The sequence below is a fragment of the Lissotriton vulgaris genome, chromosome 5 (assembly GCF_964263255.1).
Source record: "Lissotriton vulgaris chromosome 5, aLisVul1.2, whole genome shotgun sequence".
Classification (NCBI taxonomy): Eukaryota; Metazoa; Chordata; class Amphibia; order Caudata; family Salamandridae; genus Lissotriton; species Lissotriton vulgaris.
The window spans coordinates 1173823371-1173829744 of NC_141693.1; positions in this window are offsets into that span (position 1 = coordinate 1173823371).

A 6374-nucleotide genomic window follows, 5' to 3' on the forward strand; every position below is an offset into this window, starting at 1 on the left:
CATCAGCACCCTTTTGAACTATTTCAGTTAGTTTTTCTTAAGCCTTTGCGAGCTTGCCCTGAAACTCCAAGATTTGTGTTTGTTCCTGTTTGTTTTTTCCTCAAGGAGTATTGCAAAGTTTCCCCTCTGACACATTCTTTCAATGTGTCCCAGACACCCATTGCGGGGGGAGACCCAATATTTTCAGCCAAAACTCCTCAATCCGTTTCCTCATGTAGATTTGATACCCATTATCATAAGGAAGCGCTCGCTCAAAACTCCAATACAAGGCCTTCCTACAAGAAGCTAACCCTGTTAGGTTTAAAATGAGTGGGTTATGATCTGATAAAAAAACGAGGAGCAATACCTTTATCTCATTCCCCAATCAGAGAGGATGAAACAAAATAATAATCGAGCCTTGCTAAAGAAAGATGGGGGCAGAGTAGTAAGTAAATCCTGGCTGACTCAGTTTTAAGTAGGCCCATACATTGATGAGCCGATGTGTGTCCATTAAGTTCCTAATAGCTTGAAATACCTTAGGTTGTTGGCCTGTGTATCTCCACAGATTACTCCCCCCTCCAGTCACTAGCAGGTTGATGTTAAGATCCCCACTGAGGAGCACAGGAAGGGGCCAATGAACTAATTCACCATTAACCCAATTGATTACTTCAGGATCATCAACTGTGCTCCCATAAATAGAACATAAGGTAAATGAAGAGCCATAGGATAGCCGGCATTGAGCCAAGACCCATCGTCCATGAGGGTCAACCTTGGCACCTATGGGCTGTAATGAAGAACGATTCTGTGCTAAAATCCCCACTCTTCTCGCTCGGGCCCCTAGAGATGTCCTCCCAATTAGCTTATATCCAAGTGTATCTAAAAGGTGTAGCTGGGATCCATCGATATGTGTCTCCTGGAGGCAGACAACGTCAGTCCCCAATAGACGCAATCCCTGGGCCACACTCTGCTTTTTCCAGAGATCGTTTAAGACACAGATATTGACACTAACAATGCTAAAGTTAATTGCCATAGTCTGAAAAGAATTTTAAGCAGAAGTGGAGGACAAGAAAAGGTTGGTACCTCCAGATGCGTGAATTTCTGTGAAAGGTTGCATTGACCAACCACGGGTCGAGACTAATCATATCATTGTCTTCATAAAAGACATTCAAACTAAATATATATGTATCTTTTTCTTTTAAGATTTCCTTGCTCATTATTTGCTTTTTTTTTCTTCTTTTTTTTTCGCTCGTCCCAGCACACGGTTGACGAAAATAGATATAATTAGCTAAACAGATACCAGTGACCCCCACCCCTCAACAACCCCACCCACCGCAGAATCCCAACCCCCCCTCACCCTCTCCTGTCTTAGAGCAATCAGGAAAGGTCTGGATGATGGCTGCCCGTGAAAAAATTCCTCCATATAGCCCAAAGAAAACAACGGCAGCACAGTGTAATTCAACTCTAAAAGATCGGTGCCCTCCACCCCGGAATAGAAGTTATTTTAAGAAGAAGCATTTCTAACACAGCCTCTGGCAGAGCCCCAGGGGTTTACACACTCCCCAGTGTTGCTTTTAGATTACTTATTGGCCTTTTTTAGATTTTATTTCCTCAAGATACCCTTGGGATTTGATTTCAGAGGTGAAAGTGCAAGTGGACCAATTTACAATGATTTTCAGTCTAGCCGGGCTTATTAAAAACACTTGGGCCCCCAGCTGCTGAAAGGGTACAAAAAGCTGATGAAGATGCCACCTCCGCTCCACCGTGGAGTGGCATAAATCAGGCTTCACAAAGAAGGACACCCCTTCAAAGCCCTTAAGAGAATTAGGTTGGGCCTTATCATACTTTAAAAGAAAGTTTCCAAAAGACACCAGGAAAGCCCTGGTTTTTTCTCCGCTGTTATTACTGCCCTCATAGCGCTTTTTCAGATTGAGAGGAAATCGATTGACACGCTGTATTTCATGATCCCAGTTCTATTCAGGATGATCTGGAAAAGCCCCCTGAAGAAATTTCACAATATAGTGCCGAGGGTCATCCCCTTCTGCTCCTTTGGGAATTCCTATGAGGCGGAGATTGTTTCGGCTCTGAAGATTCTCTTGATCCTCCACCTTTCAAATCACGTCCATTCTAAGGGTACTTTGAGGTGACCCAAGATCTTTTAGGGCAGTGACCTCTGTTTCCAAGCTTTCCGTGTGACTTTCGACCAGGGTAACCTGGTCCCCTTATATCAGGGCAAACTTTGTTCGGCTTCCTCAAGCTCCCCTTCAGCTTTTTGGTAACCCCCTTAGCAAAACGGCTATCAGATCTAACCTCCTCCTGAAATTGTTTGATTGAGGCTAGTATAGCCTGCAAAGAGGGCTCTTCGGTGATTCCAGCTGTGGGGCCCCGGAGACTCCTGGTTGCTCTGGATTCATAGTTCCCCAAAGGATAGCGTGACTTGGGAGTCCGAATATTCCCATTTAAGTTAACTGCACTGTTTAGCTTTGCTGCGCCCACTTTTCAGCCACCGCACCGTCCCGATTTCTTTGGAGAGGCTTTTACCATTAATGTCTGAAAGTGCACCGTCAGTAGAGCTGGAGGAGCATTCTTCCTTCGCTGAATCAGACCCATCCGAGACCGAAAAGAAGGGTACCCCGAAAGATTCTGGAGAGAGGGGGGGTAGAATCACTGGAATACCACTAAAGCCTGCGGCAAAGGTTGTCGGACCAATAGTCCCCCCCCCCTCCAAATTCTCAAGGACTAAATCTCCCATTGTTGTGGACATGGTAAATATTGAATCGGTGTTATTGCCCTCCGCGATCGCTTGTGGGGAAACTACAGGTTGCTTGAGGTCAGTCGGACAGGCTGGTCCCTAAATTTATGGTGGCATCTGGTTAGGTGCAGTTCCCTGTGTCCCTTGTGCTAATATTTGAGCCAGACTGTCAGCGCCTTTGGTACAGCATGTTTCCACGATAGAGGTTTCACTATTAGGGGCCGGAGGTCTGGTGGCAGCAAACATTTTGGCAATAGAGGACTATGAATTCAATCCTTCCTTGGGGGTTCCGCTTCCTCCCACTATCCCTGTGATCTTTCTAGCAGTGCCAGTCTCCCTTTTACCTTTTTGGGCCGACTCCTGTGTTGGCCCTTCGAGTCTCCATGTCTAGCATTGAGGGAAGCGCTGGTACTGCCAATACCAGGTTTCAGCTTGGCTCCTGGGGCTACACGGGAGGCCATGTTCAACTTATGGCAGAGCCTAGCCCCCGCAAAATCTGGATCGCCTTTCGATTCAGCTGGTGGTAAAGGGCTCTCAAAATAAACACCCGCAATCAGCAGCTCGCGTGAATCACAGGCTCCTCTGATCGCTAAGGTGATCCACAGCCAGCCCGTAAAGCTGCAGATAACGCCAACCCCACGGTAGCAATAGCGGCGTTCTCTGGTCAGCCTCATAGCCGTGTAAAGCTGCACACGTCTTCCAGGCAGCATAATCGAGGGCCAAGTTCCCTTATGGCATGGGCGGCAAAAGCGGCTAAAAGTTACAAGAGCACCATCTTTCTCTCCCCCAGCCAGAGTGGACTATTCAAAGGGAAATTCAAGGTGGCACAAGCCTTCTGCCCCTGGAGGAAGCTTGTGTGACAGTCAAGGTTATGTTTAAGGAAATGTGTAGTCCCCTCCTTCTATTCTTCTGTGGATGGATCTGGGACTGCCTCCTCCCCACCACCACCACTGGGCTGGTACCCAAATGACTACTTTGGGCCTAAAATCTAAGCCTGTTCCTTGTTTAGGCCTCCACTTACATCAAGCTATGAATAGGCAGGCTTTATCTTTGCCCCTTTAAAAGTAAAGAAGCTCCTGGTAACTCCCCAGCTGTCCTTCCTGAACTGATGTGTATCGCTCTCTATACCCTGGTCCATTCAGTCAACAGGCATTAGCCATTGTCTCTGCTCTGGGAGCTGTTTTCACACCTTATTAAAGTCAAGCCCTGTGCCAAGCAGCTGCTGTCAGGCTAATGAAAATTAACACCAGGATCTTCAGGCAGGGAAAAGGTCTCTTTCTCAAAGTTACTTTCCCTAAATATTAATTAAAAATCTAGCTTCGCCATTAGATTGCCTTTTAATAAATATTAAAAAATAGTGGTTGAATTCAATCTCTTGATTGTTCCAAATGGTAGATAGCAAAATAACTATTTTAATCTGTACTCTAGCTTTCCTCGTAGGACAGTCAGAGTGTGAGAGAACTTGGAATGTTGGTTGAGGGAGGTATGACCCCATCTCAAGCAACAGGCACAATCAGGATAAAGTACAGAGTACCTAAATTAAGTAGTTTGGCACAAAAGTAGCCAGGCTATACTTAGAGGCAATATGTAAAGTATGTATGCAGCACACAAACAATATTAAGGCAAAAACACAACACTAGTAAGCATGGGCGAATTTTGCGAATCTCGCATTCGCGAATTTTGCAGATTTGCGAATTCGCACTCCGCAAAATCCGCGAATTCTCGCAAATTTGCGGATTTTTTTTTTTTGTGTTCGCAAGTGTTTCTGCCAGTTCACGAGGATTTGGTACTAGTTCGCAATTGCGAACTTACTTGTCGGCTCGCAACGGTCGCGACTATGTTGTTGCTACCTCTGGTTCATCATCACAGCCTCCCAGCACCCTCTGTTTCACCACTGGCACCCTCTCTTTGACCCATGCCACCCTCTGTTACATCAATGCCACCCTCTGGTTCATCATCACTGTAGAAGATGGGGGGGGAAAGCAAGCCCACCTGCCCTGCTTGAACTGACATGAATTAATTTGGGGTTAGTTTATTAACAACACCTGCCCTGCCCCAACTGACAATAATGAATTAGGGGCTAATTAATGTGTCACTGAAAGAATTTGAAGTTCCAGCCTGGCACCTGCTTGTCTGCTCCTTTAGCTGTAAATCAGGACCTTTGTGGCATACAGTTAAGGTCAGAGCAGGGTCACACAATAGTTGCAAGCAGGCAACCGAATTCTGGAGGGCCCCCTCAGGAAGCACTACAGGGAATCGTTACAAATCATGAGGTTGACCTTTTGCACCTGCTCATTGCTTTTGCTTTTGCTAAAATCGTTTTTCGTTTTTTTCGCGCTATTCGCAGGGCGCGGCGTCGTGCGAAACCGACCGCGGAAGCCGCCAATTCGTGCAAATGAGCTTTTTATTTTTTTGCGGCTTGTTGTTTCGCGAGTTTTTTTGCAGTATTCGCGAGCCGCTTGCAGCGCAACACGCGAATTTACCCCAAGGTCGAGTATGGGCGCGGTCATTTTGTTTGCGTGACGTATTTCCGTTTCCGCCCGCTATGTATAATCTCGCGCAGTGAGCGCATTGCGAGTAGAGGTTCGCACGTGATCGCGAGGGAAATCTAGAGGTTCGCACGAGATCGCGAGGGAAATCTCGCGCGAACTTACTTTCGCGCTCGTGAACGGGCGCCGGCCATCTTGTTTTTCATTCATTTCCTGTGTCTGGGCATGGTGTTTAATCCTCTTGGTATCTTTGCCATCCTTTGCTTGTTTTCAGTTTTTTTTTTCCGATTTTGCTTCTTATCTATCCCTCTCTTTTCCTAGCTGTATATTTTTGTCTTTTCTGCTATTTTTCTTTACTTTTAAACTACTTTTCTAAACTCTTTTCTTTTCTTCTTCCCTATCCTATTCTTTCTTAATTTTCTACTTCTTCCTACCTTACCTGCCCAGACCATGGTCAAGCCAGGTGCCGTGAAGCTGCCCAGGCACTTAAGGGCCGCAGCGGCGGCAGGGAGTAGTCCTGTACCCAGTGCCAGGACAGCATGCGGGAGATTGAGGGGGGAGCAGGTGACGCGACGGGAGATATTCAGCCCGGAGGAAGTGGGCGCGCTGGTCTACTTCGTCCAGCGCCGCCTGCCCAGGACCATCGCGGGAGGCGGCAGGATCGCGGCCGGCGGCTACAACATGCGGGAGCGCCGGAAGCGGTGGGAGAAGGTGTGCTGGGCCATATCCCACCTCTACGGGGTCCAGCGCACCTACAGCCAGGTCACCCATCGCTGGACGGACCTCTTGGACCGGGAGCGCGACCTGCTGGACCAGCTCGGCTTGGAGATCCCCGGGCTTGGTGAGTAGTAGTAGCCATTTCATCACTCACTGCTATGATGTTTTCTCCTGCTCTGTGTTGTTGTATTGCAAATATTTGTTTTTTACATGGAGCAAGCCAATAATGCCGCTGATGACGATTACATTGTAGTTAAATTATATTTCAAAATCTTCTGTGCATTTCAGGTGCACTGCTCTCCTTCTCAGTGGCGTTGCTACTATGCTTATTTGTTTTCTATTTCGTGGTCTCATTGGCCTGAGTAACTATTATGTATGAGTGTACTTTACAGAACTGCGTAATGCTAGACACTAGGGGGCAGATTACATTTACAAGCCCC